We start from the raw sequence: 17,728 nt of genomic DNA on the forward strand, positions 1-17,728 counted from the left end.
CATCTTCCAGAAAGTATGTGATCTTGGGAAAATGATTTAATTTCACTGTGCTGTATCTTCCAAAATTGGGATGCTAATGATAGGTTTTCTGTTTTTGGTGCAGAGGGGCAGGACAATACTTATGTTTTTGTGTTATTGATGGAAGGGAGGAGGATGTCAGGTTTTTTTTTTTTTGTAGGGGTTGATATGATATGATAGGCTACGCATAACGTGCTTAATACCCAGAGGTTTCTTGAGGAGGCAGCATGACGGGTATGGTTTTGTGTTTGAGGGTGTGGACGCAGAAGCAAGATGTGTATCCTTTGCTGACTAAGAGTCAAGCCAGGCCCCATGACTCGACTCGAGCCATGACTTCTTTGGCTCCCCAGCCTCTAGCATGAGCACAGATGTGAATGGCCAAGGAATGTTGCCCCACACAGGTCCTTCATCAGGGTGATATCTGTTCAATATTCTCGGTCGCTTGGGCTCATTTGTGAGAGATATTCACGTCCCTCGAAGGAAAAAAGCTCACCGGCCACCATTTTCTCAGGCCCCCCCTTTTGTTCCAGCCTGTGCCCCCTACCGGCTGTGTTATGTCGATGCAGGAGGAGCAGCCTGCAAACGTTCTCCTTTATTATGGAGGAGACACTGTTCAGAGTGCAGCGCTGCTCCACCAATGTAAAAAAACAAACAAATGGCTATAATATGGTTACTACTGCCTCAGAAAAGTGTGACTGCGGTTGCAGAAAAAGCACACTGAATTTCAGCAGCTAAGGGAGAAAACGTTTATTTTACCCCGATGTCAAACAGGGCACGCAAATTTGCTGATGTGCTACCCATACATTAGGCCTCATTACGAGGTTGGAGGTAACCATGCCGTTTATACCGGCATGGCTACCCCCAAACTCGGGTCCGGCTCCAGGTCCTGCGAAAGGGGAATTACCAGCCATTCTGACCTTTGCGGGCTCGGTAATTCCCTTGCGCGGGACCGCTGCTACCATCATAATCATCATAACAGTACCGTTGCTACCATCCAGTTCTGCTTGCAGGTGCCCTCTGCATGCCTGGTCTGACCAGGCGTGCAGAGCGGCACCCGCAAGCAGATCTCGTAATGTGGCGGCATGGTAACAATGGTGCTGGTAGCACAACCGGCGCCGTTGTGGCCTTACCGCCACTATGGTAATGACGCCCATTGTGTAGAATACACTCCCTTACTGCACCTAAGAATTGTGCGTTTGCTTTTGTATACACCATGAATGCCCGCCTGGATTATTGCAATGCACTTCATAGCAGTGTAAATACTGGATTAGTGGAGAAACTTTAAAGGGTCCAAAACCCTGTCCTTGCCTAGCTATAGGCCTATGATGCTTGCTTCATGTCAAGCAGGGGGACAGCAGCAATGTCCCCAAGTAGGGGGATTCTATTTGGAGGCCTTCACTTAATATGCAAGTGTTCCTGCACCCCTTAGCAGCTTTCTCAATTGGAATGTTCCTGAAAGACCCCTTCGAGTGGCAGATCAGAAATGTGCAAGCAACCCTGCCTATAAATTCACCAGAACAAACAACTGTAGATTTGCGACATTTGGCGCCCGAGCCTGGGACAAGCCACCCGTCGACATCACAAATACTTTCTCCATCTCTAATGTTCCATATCTGTTCATGCCCCGTTTATTACAGTCATTTATTTGCCCTCGGGCAGGCTGTACTGGGTCTCAGCAGGGTGCCTGCGACAGCTAATTTTGTGTTGGCGCTTTCTAAATGTCATTAGTCAATCTGGTGCTCATGGCCTGAAAGTGCTTGCCCTTGTCAATTAATAAGTTTAAGAGAGGCCATTCAAGAAATCTACACACGTAGATACATACGTACATACATACATAATACTTCAAGGATGCCTGATTGCAGTAACAAGTATAAGTACTAGAGGGGTTATCTAAAATCGATACTTGAATGATTCTGGTACTCAGCAGGGTGGTTTTCCTGGAGACAGCTGCATTTTAAACACCACACTGGCAATGCAAATGAGCTAGTGATACGTGATGGTCGCATATTTCGTGTTTGCAATCAATGCACTGATTGGACGTGTTTCTCGTCTGTCCAGCAGCCTCTGTCTTTCTGGCACCCTGTACCCCACCTCTGCTTGGACTATCCATTGTCTTCTTGTTTCTGGTTCAGGCAGGTCTGCGTATTAGGAGATGCTTTGGTCATCCAGTGTGCCCCCATGACCCAGAGCTCTGTCATTTGATGAAAATCAAAGTGTTAACGGAGGGGAAGTGAGATCACATGACTCACGGCCGATCAACGGCAGCACGGGGCACGACGTCATGTGATTGTTCAGTCAAATTGTGGCAAGTGAATATTTGTAGGCCATCACTGGCACTTAGGTCTTTGGTAAGGTAAGAGCCAGGGATTGGTAACCTGTACAAACAAACAGATATTAAAAGAAGACACACGCTCAAGGCATACTTACTTTCAACAGCTCAGCAGTCAAGATGGTTAATACACATGGACTTCAAAGCAGTTTGCAGGGGTTGTGTGTAGCAACCTAGCGGTTGAGACTGCTACGGCAAGTTGATGCTTAGGTTGACCGGCCTGCAATATTTCTGGTTGTGCATGTGCTTGTTACTAGAGTGACTGTCGTCTATAAGTCGGGGTGGTTGGAGGAATTTGGCATGAGTTTATCAGCTGTCATACCATTGACCAATGTGATTCTCCAATGCCCAAGAGACAAGCCATTTTTTAAATGATTTTCTGGGTCTAATAGTATCTCAGGCTACAATATACCAAGTGATGGCTCGTCCACTGATGCCGTGAATGGTGCACCTGTTACAGGGATGTCTGTGTGTGTGGCAACTGCAGAAAAGATCGAATACAAAAATACCAAATGAGAAATGACCGCATTTTTTTGGTCGAATTCGTTAGGTATTTTTGTTTAGCATTTTTATTAAAAATAGATGTGTTTTGGGGTAATGGGTTAGATTAAGGTGGGGATAGTGGGGGAGGGATTGGGGGTCTCCCCGCGCATTATTTTTTAAAAAAATGTGATTACAAAAAAAACGGTCATTTGTCAGTAGGTCATTTTCTTCGATCACTTCACGGTGATCCGTATGAACATATTGGGAATTTCCATAGTGCAAAAACTAGCTGTGACGAAATGGAGCGCTGTACAACAAGGGGGCGCCACAGGAAGATACAATGAGAAGGATGGACTGCTGAAGGTGCAGCTGGAAGAGATTGAGAATGGGGGAACAGGGGTTTGCTGAGTTGCCGGGTCTGCTTCGGCGACTCCCTCTCTTGATTTCTTCTGCTATAAGTGCAGAAGCAATGGTAGCCCCCCAGAAATCCTCAAAGGCGACAAATCATTAAGCAGCTCCTCCCAGACTTTCCTCCGCCTTCTTTAAGCTAATGTGACCAGCTTTAAAAAAAGAAATGCTGACCTTACTTGGGGGCTCGGGGGTTATCTCAGGAATGGACTGGGAACCAAAAGAGGCCCTGGAAACATTTTCAAAGTGGCCCCATATTAGACATTTTCAACAAGCCCAACCCTTTTCCCACGGGAAACCGTGGAAATAAAATAGGTTTTCACACAAAGGAGGCCCAGGGTGCAGAGGCCCACTGGGAAATCTCCAGAGTTCCCTATAGGCCGGTCCACCCCTGGGTTCCCTCCAGAATTCCACACTCCTGCGATCTGCAAAGCATAGTATTAATGAGCTCATGTCTCCCCTGTTTGCCATCGAGAGTTCCCAAGACACTCTGTTATTGCCCAGTAGTAGAGAGAAGGACAGGTCCCCCTGCAGCCCATCTATTCCAAGGAAAAACCACTGGCTGCACCTCCATTACAGGAAGAAATACCGTGCCTGCACCTGCCCCAGATTAAGGTCTATTCCAGCTTCAGCCCTTATCAGTGCCTCTACCAAGGCCAGAGCTTCACCTCGAGGTGTTAGGACATGCTGTGCCTGGAATGGATGTATTCTGCTCCCCCCACGCCATCACCTAACCCCCGAACACTTGATTACTCTTTCATGCAATCCCACGCAATCAAGCAGGATACCTGTGCAGGTAAAACATCGTAGGAGGCAGGGTCGGACTGGGACATGAAATGGGCCCGGACCCCCAAAAAAAAGTGGCCCGCCCCTCACCTCACTACCCTTGACCTCTGATGACATCACCAGAAGTGATGTCTTTGACCCCACCCCAAAGTGACATCCCGGGAAGCGATGAAACACGACCTTTCACCCCTTGAAAAACAAGAAGTGGCATCAAATAGCATTCTACCTAAGTACACTATGAAAAATATGGTTATGATTTAATTAATGTGATATACATTTCTTACAAAAATGGATCACCATATGTATCATTAATATCTGTGTGTATAGATCCATATTGCACGTTGCAGGTGTTTTTTTTTTTTATTCCAATTTTTTTTCTTTTTTCCAAACCGGCCCATGAGTGGCCAGAAACTGGCCCCCACTCCCCAGGGACGATTTTGTCCCGGCCATGGGCCGAAAGGCCGAGGGGCCAACCCGACTCTGGTAGGAGGATGCTGTCGACTATAAAGCTCGGGCTCAGACATTCAATGCAGAACTATCGGATTCACTCATGCCAGCATGCCCCGTTCCATTTGGGAGATGGCAGTTCAGTCCTGTTTGTTTTCTTTGCCTACTAGAACTTGTAGAGCTGCAGGGCTCTATGTTGTTTCATCAAAGTAAATTACCAGGTGGCAATTTACTTAGCAGAAATGTTTTCCATTTCTTTATAATGTGGTCCCTCGTATCCCCCAGCACACCAGCACCGCACCCTTCACACATCTGCTATACCCCTTATGCCTAAACATAAACAGAAAGACAGAAAGAGATATCAAGCCTTTTGACCAAAGTCGCGCACAGCGCCACCTGGTAGCCATCAGTAGAAGTTCACCTCTGCTTCCGAGATAGATGGGTAATGCATTGTGGGTATGCCAACTTGCTCAAATGTCAAGCCTTTCCTCCAAGGAAACATCTTTGTCTATAAGGCATTGCTTTTTTATTTTAAACATAGCACTTTTCGACTCAAGACAGAGAGTTCTCAGGGCTGCAGACATCTACTTACCAGTTTCACTCGTATTTGGGATAATCAGTGCAGAATAGGCTTACAGCCTTGTGGTTGGAGCATTGCAGCATATTTAGCAAACTCCAGCAAAGTTATGGTGGGTTTAAAAAGACTTGAACAAAAATCCCTTTCACCTGAAATGTGAAAATGGAATAAGCCATTTCAGCAAAGTCACACTAAGCACAGCGCCACCCAGCAACCATCGCTGGAAGTTTACCTCCAATTCAGAGCCAGGTGGGCATTGCATTGTGGGTGCATATTATGTTGCCATAATGTAATTTCTGCAAAGTAAATTACCCAAGTAATGTACTTCCATGAAACAACAGCACATAACCTGGAGTTTCAATGGGAAATAAACATGTAGTTATTATCTACCGTTTTTAGGAAAGTAAAAAAACTATTTATTTTTAAAATAATTGATATTTCCATAAGTCATACATTATTTGTGCCTGTGTTTAACTATATTTTTAAAGAGTTGTGCAGCTTCTAGCCTGAACACCTCCAGGCAGCAGAGCAGGCATGAAATGGAGCGGGCCCTTGTTTAAATTCTATTTTACTCCCTCTATCACGTTATAAGGATTATTTGTGTAAGTTTAGTGAGTATGGTAGATAGATAAGTCACCAATCAGGGGGGGGGGGGCTAGCTGCAGGGACATAGCTCACCCCATCATTCAGGACAAGGCGTGAAACGCCATTGAGCTAAGCGGGCTTCAGCCACTCCTGAATTGTGAGTTGAGGGGAGAAGCTACACTGCTTGCTTTTTGTTAGTTAGGGACGAAAGGGAAGCACTTTCTGGAACTAGCAATGTTAAGTGGTGTTGCATGTTAGCTCATTGTGTATGTACGTATGCATGTGGGCAAGGAGTGTGAGTGCAATGTATGTGCTAACGAGTGAGTGTGTGCGAATGAGTGCATGATGTATGGTGACTGTGTGCGCATGTCAATGAGCGAGCGAGTATATCGTGAATGGGATGTGCAAAGGTGTGAGTGAATGCGTAATTGTGTGTGGGTGCACGCGCACTTTGTGTGTGTGTGCTCGCACTACCATGTCGTACTGGGGCCCCACACCAGACAACCCTTGAGGGTAGAACTGAGCAGGTGGAGCCGCCAAGCTTGACCCGCCCCATTTCTGAAGTGCCCCTCCCATCACCAGTTAGCCCCCCCCCCCTCCCCACATATAGGTATTGTTGTGTCCCCGCTCAGGGCTTCGAGGAATGAAATGTTCAGGGCACTGAACTCAGCTCGTAGTCACCCCAGAACGCCCTCCTTGTCACCCATCTATCCCACCTATAACATGCCTTTATAAAGCGGCCCTTGGGCGTCAAGGGACAGCTCCAGGGCACCAGTGCAGGCCCTTTGTACACGGACACTTGCTGTTTACCGTGGCAGATTGAATGTTGCGTTTTCGGCCATTTAGCGCGGTTGCAGTGTCCCATAGCGCCTTGAAGTGACGGAAAAAAAACTAGATAAAGCATGTTTCCAACAAATTGGCCATAGTCACACCGCACAGCGCCTGTGAGTGGGAACAGTGTAGGTCTTTAGGGGAGCTGTGGGTGAGTTGTTTGTTTGGCAACAAACAATTATTTAAGGGTACTGTGAAACAACAGAGGATTTGGGGGTGTCCTGTTCCACTGCGCTGCTGGTGGGAGTTTAAAATGGAAGTAACGTGAGTCGCATTGGAGACAGACACATTGTGTGTCTCCCTGGCACACCTGTGAACAGGTAGAGTGCAAGCAAACTGCCAGACCAGGCACCACACAAACTTTACGAAAATCATGAATTGTTCCGAAAGTAGTGCAGTATGTCTGTATTTGTAGTCGGACCACTAGGTAATTATTAGGTACACTTTACAGCAGGATCAAGTGATTAGAAACAAAGTTAATAGACAAGCGTGTATGTTTCAACTGGAGATGTGAGATTGTTAATATGTGTCATTTCCAACTAATACACGTGTAGCTGGCATATGTTAAGCCTGATCATCCTTGTGAAACACGTGTGCCCAGCCGACACGTGTTTCAACCAACCACCCTTCTTCAGGGCTGAAACTGTAGCTGCCTTTTTAAGCGCAGTGGAGTAACATTGCTGAAAATGTTGGGTGGGGGACATGACATCTGAAGAAAAGGTGCCCCAGCCAAATGAATGGGGACAACATGTTGTGCTATGAAAGTTAGGGGGGACAAACACCCCTGTCTCCCCCTAAAATTACGCCCATGCTGAAGCGTCAATTGTTTATTGCCTTATATGCAATCACATGTAGAACTGCTGCTTGTTGGGCGTTATGGTAGAGAGCCGCTACATACATCGGTAGCCTGTGGAGAGGTAGAACCTTACAATGTATGTGAGTGATTGCCATACATGCTCACCCACTGCAAATGAGTCTGTTCGTGTCGATCAATGCCGCCGAACGCTAATATTCAGATCCGCTAAGCACATATATATTGTGCAGGTTCTCCGACAGGGCGGCGGTGTGATAGCCGCGAACAGACTCATTGATCGTGTTGTAAAGTGTCCCTTATACTTACCTTGTGGTCCAAATACCAACACAATGGACTACTTTCAGAATACAAGTGATTGGTTTTGTTAACTTTGTGTGAGGCGCCTGGTGTGACAGTGTGCTTGCACTCTACTTTCAGGGTACTGTGACTGGAGGTTGGGCGCCTAAGAGTGCTTGCTTTTTTTTGACTCCAGTAGTGGTCCTGTGACTGACTTTTGCACTAGAGAAGCCGTTGTTACTATTACTGCTACGTTGACCTGGGTCGGGCGGGGACCAAAAATAGGCGGGCCCACCAATAAAAATGCGTCTCACCATCACAACTCGGTTTTCATGACTTTTTGCTGCAAACTATTTGAGTAGTAGGCGTAGCTGCATTTTCGGGAACAGGTGTCGCAAATAGTTCACTTTGAATGCATACTGGGTCAATAACATTGGTCAAAACCACAGGCTGCACAGCGCATGAACTGGCCACATTGTCCTAGTAATGTTGCCCACACTTACCAAACTGGGCGGGCCATTGCCCAATCGCTGCAGGAGTCAGTCCTAGCCTGGTGTTGACTCGTATAGAGTGTACAAACCTTGCGCTCAAAGAGCTAAGGGCCCTCGAACCACTGAGCCGTCTTCCGGCAGTGTTCAGAATAAATGGTGTGTTCATGACACTATGAACGGGCTAGCGTGGCAAGCTACAGATCATGGGATGGCCACTAGAGCGCCTTCTATAGTGGGTGTTTAGGCACCTGCAGCGCTGGTTAATGGGCCTGCTCTTGCTGGGTCCGATATCTGGCATCAGATGTCCGGCCAGATCTCGAGACCCGACCTACCTCAGCCCTGACCAGGCTTCGCGGAGGGGTAGGGTGACCAGATTTAAAAAAGGAAAAAACCAGAACAGGGCAACTAACATAAAAGTAGGACTAACTCTTGAAAGTGGGTACCAAGGCACTACACTTCAATGGCGTTTGGAGGAGAAGGGGGTTTAAGTGTTACTGTTCAATTAAACACATATTATAATTAATTTATCACAAACTAACACTATCTCAAGTTGTAAAATGCAGCATTTCGTCTGTGCGAGATTGTGCCTTCCAGCTATGAAGACCTACTACAAAAAACTGGGACAGCTGCAGTTTCCAATGGAAACATAATCTTTTGAGAAAGGGGGACAGAGCACTAAATTCCGGGACTGTCTTGGCAAAACCGGGATGTCTGGTCACCCTAAAGCCGGGAGCTCAGTGACCTAATCTACGCTGTCCGCCTTTCCCCAGACATCACTCGCTGGTTTCCTGGTTCCGTTTACTCCGCCCTTTTTTTTCTTCTGTCCTGAAAGGGACACCACAGGAATCAATGGGCCATGACTATCACTGAGGGGTTGGGGGCGTGGAGGGGGGGGCAACACTGCTGAAAGCAGGCCTTCTTCATGCTGGGCACAGTTTTGTTTCCCAAATGTGCATTTTATACTTACGTCGAAACAAAGTCGTTTCCAAACTCAAAAATGCTGCTTGAATTCACTTGTTCACTAGTTTTCTTTGAAATGTAATTTTTTTTTAATCAGGCTATCTCACCAATACTCTGTAATTTGTGTGCCCCTTGCTTTGTGTTTTATCACAGGTTATATTTATAAAAAATGTATATGCTTTTCAAACTGGTTAATCATAAATAAATGCTTCGGTTGTTGTTGACAGTTATTAGGAAATTAAACTGTGGGTTCATGGGTGACAACTTTTGATTTTCACTACAGAGGCAGAAATACCCCCCCCCCCACCTTCGCCCTAAATATAAGCAACCCATCCCATCCCCAGTACAACCCATCGACCAGCCCAACCCATCCCCTGGCCAAACACATTTTATAATTTTATAGCACTTGTTTTTTTCATAAGGAATTTCAAAAAGTCACACGATTAACAGGTTTGGATATATAACATCTCAGCAACGGTCTGTCAACCCGCTGAGCTACCCTGGTAGCCTTCTACTGTAGAGACGGCCTATGGATCCCTTAATGTACCAACAATCACTGCATTACCAGCATTATTTTGGGAGCACCACTTTCATAGAAGTGATTTAAAGTGGAACTGATGTACAGTGTGGAGTTTGGAAAGATGCAGCCTGAAAGACATCCCATCATTGTTAAACTATTATTTTGAACATTACCTTTGAGCAGAGTCCAACTACTAGCTCCGCCTCCTCAGAACTCCGCCTCCTCAGAACTCCGCCTCCTCAGAACTCCGCCCCGGCCCTTGTGTGATTCCCCCTTTAAATATATTCCATTTCCACCACTATGTACCTGTATATCGACGTGAAACCAAAGGTGTAATAATGTCCCAGGAGAATAGCTCAGCGGCAATGTGCTCGCCTGGGAAAAAAGAAGACACTTCCTGTAACAGCGCCTTGATGCCCCCGGGCTGTGTGAGTGCTTTAAAAATGCAAATAAATAAATAGATAAAATTAGCAACTCCCTATTGAAGTGAGGCGAGGGGCCCCGGATGTTCCTGCTACACGCAGCTTTAAACAAACCTACCGTCAATATAAGGGTCATTAAATAGTGGGGCTCCTGTTCTGTGCCCCTCGTGGGCTGCATGCCTGCCCCTTATGCACCGAAACCTCCAGTGTTAGTGGTGGTGTAGAGTTTGGGCCATTTTTGGTAGGTTTGTATATAACCATTGGAGATTGTTCTATTTCTGTTCAAGTCGTAGAAAGGACGGCAGTTGGCATGGATACTGCGGAGAAGACACCGGCAGAAGACGTGGGTCTGTAAATAACTGCACAGGTCTGCCCACACACGGCGCTGTCTATTATTAGACAAGGGGGACCCCCCTCCTTTTGTCAGAGCGCAGCTATCTGTGACAGGCCGTGACGCGGAGAGGGAGTCCCCGCCCCTCTTGGCACCCCCTTTGGTCTCTTGTGTTTCCTCTCCAAGTGATCCCCCCCCCCCTATGTCGCCCACGGTGACCCCTTGGATGGCTCTACTGATTTTGGTTGAAAGCCGAGGCCTGAGCGCTAATCCCGGCTTCCTGGGTTGATCGAAGTGTGTGATCCTGAGCAAATCTGTTTAATCCCCTGTGGCTTCGTTGCGCTGCGCGCGCTGGTTCCCATTCAGCCCTCTATAGAAGGGGTCGGCACGCATAACGGGCGAGACGAGGCACAGCCTAGAAACGCAGCAGAATGGGGGTGAATGAGGATCAGAATGGGGGCGGGGGTGTCAAGTGAGCGGCTGAAATAAACCGAAGGAAAATAGAAGGGGCGGGGCAAAGGCAGGGGGTCAGGCTGGTAGCGAACTGAGAGGGTGAAGGTGTGGGTGGGGGTGCGGTGACAGCAGGATGAAACGGGATAAGGGAAGGACAGAGAATTGGCCCCGTAACTGGCTAAGAAGAGAGAGAGCGATGTGAGGCGGGAAGGAGCGGACGAGAAGTGGGGCCAAGGTTGAACTGAAAGGAAGGGGCGAGGGGGCTGACGCAAGGGAACATTTGGGAGACAGTAGACATAATAGCAAGTAAGGGTGGATGGAATGGAGGGAAAGAGAACACATGAACACACACTATTGGGAGATTATACTGAAGAAAAAGGGAGAAGTGAATTGGGATATAAATGTGCACCAGGTGAGGGACAGAGTGGGAGAAGGAACAACGCTAACAGATATTCTGAATATGGCGGGGGGCGGGGGTTGTGGGGGCTGTGGGGCACATAGAGACGCAGGGAGAGCGAAGAAACAAACGCGGGACCGGGCCATGAAAGCGAGTAAAGAAAAGAGGTGCCCAGAGCAGAGGATGGGGAAGGGGGCAAGGGAGAGCGGAAGGACAGGTGCGAAGGTACGAGGAGGTAACGCAATAATCTTCAATGCTGCGCAATTTACCATCGCCGCGGGCTGCCCGCTGTGCCAACGCCTGGCTAATGGCTGAGGCGAGCGAGGCGGGCAAGACGTGAGGAAGGTAGAAAGAGACCTCAGAGGGAGAGGGAGGGTGAGAGAGGCACAGAGAGAGACAGAGAGAGAGCAATGAATAGTCAGGGGCCAAATAATGGAGCGGCGGAGAGTGTGAGAGACAGCCACGATGACCTCCCACAGGCTGTTTTGGCCGCACTCTTGATCTGACGTGCTAACTAAACGGATAAGGGACCCGAAAAGGGTAGTGGAGAGGACAGTGGAAGGGGGGACAAAGCAGGAGAGAGAGAACTAGAGAGGGGAGGGGGACAATGGAGTCTCAGAGAGAGAGAGAGCAAGCACGGGTATAGGTGGCAGTGACGGCGAGGCGAAGAGAGGCAGCAGTAACCCCCCCCCCACCCTCCTCCACCCCCAACACCGCCGCAGTAAGCACTACGGCGACTCCCTCCATGCCAGTAGCTCGCCAACAACAAGGCTTTACATTAAACTGTTTTTATGTACATGACATATAGACAACAGCATGTAATCTAGAAATCCAGTACACTGTCGGACACACGCACAACGTCCTACGAGAGGCGCCCTCCGGGGGCAGGCGGGGGTACAAGGCGGCTGCTTGCTAGAGTCCCGCGGGGAGGGCTGGGGCCTGTGTACTTTCCTGCTTCTGGAGACTTCACGGCAGACCGTAACCCTGAAAGGCGGGCGAGACCTGCTTTTGGGCTCCCCTCCGCCCAACCAATTCCCCCCCCAAGTCCCAGACGCCTTTCAAAGGATCCGTCCTGTCGCATCATCCCCAGACTGTCCCAGTGAGTAGTCCGTCCGTTTCTGCTACTGCCGCCTACCCCAGAAAGTCCAGTACATCCGAACAGAGTATAAGGCACGGCCTGAGAAACTGCTACAATCATTCAAATAAAAAAAAGAACGGTCCCAACGAATTGGTTCCGGGTTGTCCAGGTCAATTTGTCAGCCTTGGTGCGCGGGGTCGCTCTTCTGCCGGCAGTGTATCACGGGGAAGGGCTGTGAGGCTTCCGAGGGCCATGAGTACCCTACTCGGAGTCCATGTGCTAAGCTGGTGGCATCTTTGGGGCGTCCTGCAACTTCTTACACCCCATGGCATCTCCGTTAAGTTTAGAACCGGCGAAGAGTGGAGCATGGCACTGCCAAAGCATTAGATAACACTGTGCTCCCACTGGGACCCCTCACCATTACCACAGATCTGGCACTGGCATTCACGGCGAGGCTGGCTATCTCCTGGTTCTCCTTAGGTATTTTGGAACCGGGCAGTGGTGAACACCGGGGTTGCTTGGCAGTGATGCGAGTCTGGCCACCTTAGTGCCTTGAAAGGGCCTGAGGAGGCCCTTCCCTTCACAACACTGGAGGAAATATCAACCAAACATCTCAGAGAGTTGCCGTCTGAGGTTTCTTCTGGAACTGGTTTTTCTGCCTCTGATATGACTGAATGTCCCGCAAACTGTACCCACACCTTCATCTTGCCCACCCATAAGCCCAATATCCACTGATAATGTGTCAGAGCCCTCTGAGGTGTTCTGGAGTCACGGGCCTGCAGTATCGAGAATTCAAAGGACCACTGTGAACCTGCCGTAGACTCTCCCCTCAAGTCGCAGTCCCTCTGGGAGGGTATGGTTCGCCTGTTTCGACAAACAAAATGCTTCGGTGGTCAGAGTTAGGACAGTAGTGGAGGTAGCTTTTGGAAACCAGAGCAACGATGCATAGACCCATCAGGGGTACCTCCAGATGTAAGGCAATCGTAAACCCAGGGAGAACAGGTTGCATCTTTGCTTGGAGTGAAGGCCTGGTGTGAGGGTTAGACATGAAACCTTCCGGGGAGCAGGAGGATGAAAGCCCCCCATTAGCCACCATATCATCTTCTAGCTTCACCACAGGGACCGGGAGTACCTACCCAAAGTAAAGATCGGAAAAGAGACTGGTTCCACTACTGGCATCATCGGTCAGTATCCTTCGATGGTCAGGCTGCGGGATTCCCTTCACAAATTCCACGGCAGCGTTTCCTGCTCAGAGACAAAGCCCCCCATCATTCACCTTGCTTTCCATGGAACGCTGAACGGCAACTAAGGGTTTCGGCTCGTGACTTTTTTCTCCATCCATCTCATGACTGTCCGCTGTTGTTCTTGATCTCCCAAGTAGTGGGTGGGGATGAAGCCGAAACAAAGTATAAAGTCTTAGATGGTGATCAGGTAGCGGAGCATGCTACCCAGTTAAAACTCTCGCCCCATCATTTTGGGAAAACATTTGTTGGAGTTTGCGGAGCCAGAGACGGGGGTCGCCATGTCTTGAACTTGACGCGCAGCTCGATGCTGGCAGACTTTGCTCGCCCGGGGCAGCTTTGTGCCTGCAAGCATCTAATAGGTGTTTCGGCATGGTAGATGGAGCTCTCGGCACAGTAGACATGGCACAAAGACGGTGGCAGGTTTGGTCCTGGGTGGAACCGGCCATTGTTTTTTTTCTCCGCAATCACAGGGCACCCTGCTCTAGAGCCACGGACTCTTCCCGCTTTTTCCGTTGTCTTTCCCGCCGTGCCCGCCAGCAGACGAAGGCAGCCACCAGCAGCACCACTCCAAAGGCCAACGTGGCCACCGACACCACCTTGGCGATGCCCATTTGCGGCCCATTGAACTTGAAGGTGATGCAGGTGGCGGCGATGCCGATGACCAGGGAGACGATGCCAAAGGGGAAGATGCAGCGGTGCCAGGACTTCTCGGTGCCCCCCGTGGCAAGGGCCAGCTTGTTGAGCGTGGCGGTGGAGTCGTGCCCGGCCCCCATGGGCAGCCCTCCTTTAGTCCCTTGGAGGCAGGTGAGCGAGCTGGATTTGCAGCCGGTCATCATGCAGGAAGAGAACACGAGCAGACAGAGAAGAGGTCTGAGTGGTACTGACGGACGGGGGGCTGTGTTTTGCTAGCTCGTGCTCCTGTAGCAAGGCAGACAGACGGCGGGACGCTGGAGCAATCACGCTGCTTGCTCCCGGCTGCAGACTCTGCTCAGGGGCTGCTGATTGCCGGCCAGACACCAGGCATTGCTTGCTCCTCTATGCACGCGCAGCCTCTGCTGATCCCCCGCTCGTTTTCTCTCCCCCCCCCTCTCTCTCTCTCTCTCTCTTAACATTGAACGTGGATTGGCAGATGGGGGACGTGATATCACACTGGTGGGTGGGAGCCTGGGGGACCTGAGGCTGGTTAACCCCTCAGTGGCTTTCTTAAAGCGCAGCGTCGTAGTGGCAGTTCAAGGTAGTACTGCGTAAACAACCCGTGGCTGCTGGTGGATAAGTGTGCAGGGTTGGAAGTGGTGGCAGCGCACGCAGTTGGTATATATGTTTGTGCTGGCAGCGTTAGACGTGTGTATACTGTTGAGGCTGCCAGCGATACGATTGGACCTACTGTTCTACGCAGGAGGGCTTCGTTGTGGGTTTACCGTGGAGGGCTAGCAGTGTTAGCTGTCAATAATACCGCGGAGGGCTGCTTGCAGTGAGTATACCGGGGAGGACTGGCTTGCAGTTTTAGCAGTGAGTATACAGCGGAGGGCTGCTTGCAGTGATTATACCGCGAAGGACTGGCTTGCAGTTTTAGCAGGGAGTATACTGTGGAGGGATGGCTGGCAGTGAGTATACTTTGGGGAGCTCGATGGCACTGTTTGTGAGTTTACTGTGAAGAGCTGGCAGTGTTAGCAGTGAGTGTACTGTCAAGTGCTGACTGTCAGGGTTTGCAACGAGGACACTGTGAAGGGCTGGCTGGCAGTGAGTATCCTGTGGAGAGGTGGCCTGGAGTGTTAGCATTGAGTGTACTGAGGAAGGCTGGCTGGAAGGTTTAGCAGTAATATTCTATTCATGATAACCAGTGCGTGACCTGTGAAGGGCTACCACGCAGATAGTATACTTTGGAGGGCTGGCAGTCTTAGCAGTGAGTATAATTTAGAGGGCTGACTGGCACTGGTAGCAATGAGTTTGCTACGGTAGTCTATCAGGCAGTGAGTATGTTATGGAAGGATGGCTTGCAGTGTTAGCAATGAGTGCGCTGTGGAGAGCTGCCTGGCAGGCAGGTATAACAGTAATACACTGTTGAGGGATGCCAGGCCTTGCAGTGAATACTCTGTGTAGGACTGTCTCACAGTTGTATTAGTGAGTGTACTGTGGAGGGCTGGCTGGCGGGGTCCCTATTGGGGAGGGCTGGCTGGGAATGTTTACAATACGTTTACTGCAGTGGGCTATCTGGCAGAGAGTGTACTGTGGAGGGGTGACTGGCAGTGAGTATTTTTTGGAGCGTTCGCTGACAGTGTTAGCAGTGAGTACATTGGTGAGTGCCAGCTGGAAGTGAGTGTACCGTGGAGTGATGGCTGGTCGAGTTAGCAGTGAGTATACTGTGGAGGGCTGGCTGACCTGGTTAGAAGCAATATACCATTGAGGACTGGCAGTCTTTGCCGGGAGAATACTGTGGGGGGCCGCCGGGTAATCAGAATACTTTGGAGGGCTGGATGCAGTGGACCTGCAGGCAACTTTGGAGATTTCCCGGTGGGACTCTGCATCATGGGCCTATTTTGTGTGGTTACCTATTATATTTTCACATTTTCTAATGGGAAATGGGTTGGGGTTTCTCACACTGTGTAATATGGGTCATTATGAAAAACATTTCCAGGGTCTTTTTTGGTTCCCAGTCCATCCTCGGCTGGCTGGCAGTGTTAACAGTAAGTATACTGCAGAGGGCTGACTGACCGGTTCGTATTGAGTGTACTGTGGCCGGCTGCAGGAAGTGAACATATTGTGGATAGTTGGCTGCCAGGGTTAGCATTAGGGATGGCTGGCAGTGTTGGCAGTGGGGTTGAGTATAATGTGGAGGCCTGTCTCAGTGAGTATACTGTGGAGGGATGGCTGGCTAAGAGTAAACTGGAAGGCTAGCTGGCAGGGTTAGCAGTAATATACTAGTAAATGCTGGCAGTGTTTGCAGTGACAGTATTGCTCAGAGTGCAGGATGTTTGGGTTGGGTTCCACTTCACCACTCAGTTTTATTTCCTTCTTCACGTCATCTGCTTGGCAGAAAAGTGTTCACTGTTCACAGGACACACATCATTCAACAAAACAGAAAAGACAGGAAGGAAGGAAGGAAGGAAGGAAGGAAGGAAGGAGGGAGGGAGGGAGGGAGGGAGGGAGGGAGGGAGGGAGGGAAGGAAGGAAGGAAGGAAGGAAGGAAGGAAGGAAGGAAGGAAGGAAGGAAGGAAGGAAGGAAGGAAGGAAGGAAGGAAGGAAGGAAGGAAGGAAGGAAGGAAGGAAGGAAGGAAGGAAGGAAGGAAGGAAGGAAGGAAGGAAGGAAATAACATAACATCTTACAATGCATGCATGAAACACATTTCAGGAATTTCTTCACTGTTAAAAAATAATAATTGTAATTGATGCCCTGGCATGCAACATAGTGGTGATCAGTTTAAAAGTGGTTAATTAGTTGTGGAGTTCAAATCCAGCCCCAGACAAAAAGGAAACTGCATTTGGCTATGTTGAGCCTAAAAATGCAGAGCAGAGAAAACACACAGAGACTGCCAAACTGAAAGGCAGAATTTCGTTCTCAACTGCGACATAAAAGTGCGGTTTTCAGAGAAGTAACATTTAATGGGCCCTGCATGAGATTGGAAAAGCCCAAAACTGAAGGCCTACTTTTGAATACAGAGGCCTGAGGCCCCAAAGTGCACTTTTCCCAAAAGAAAAATGCTGTGGGGAAAGGGGAACATTGATGGTATGATACAGGAGAAAACTGCATATGAGAGAGATAAGGCAAAATAACTATGCAGGCCTCATGTCTAAAGACAGACATTGTGACAGCTAAAGTACAGATTTCTGTCCATTAGAGCTAACCTTTTCACTGATATATAAAGCCACCTTCCCCCAATGGATGTCAGACCTCTGCTCTCTATCTGAAAAACAAAGGGCCTCATTACACGGTAGCCGGTAAACCATGGTGCTATTAGCACCATGGTTGCCGCCGGTACCATACCGGTACCACCATGGAGGAAAGGGGAATTACCACCCCATTCCAAGGTTGGTGGGCCGGTAATTCCCCCTTCCTCCATGGCCCTTCCCCATTCCCATTTTTGCCCCATAGGGCATAATGGGAATGGGGAAGGAGCTAATTACGGTGCCGCAAATTGCAGTACCGTAATTAGCACCAAGGTCCCTTTGCGGGTCCCAACTTTAACGGCTGGTCTACACCAGCCGTTAAGGTCGGTTCCCGCAAAGGGACCTCGTAGTAATGCGGTAAGGGTTAACGGTCACCGGTACCCTTACCGGTCA

Source organism: Ambystoma mexicanum, chromosome 2q, assembly GCF_040938575.1.
Source record: "Ambystoma mexicanum isolate Mex_15411 chromosome 2q, UKY_AmexF1_1, whole genome shotgun sequence".
In the NCBI taxonomy this organism is placed as follows: Eukaryota; Metazoa; Chordata; class Amphibia; order Caudata; family Ambystomatidae; genus Ambystoma; species Ambystoma mexicanum.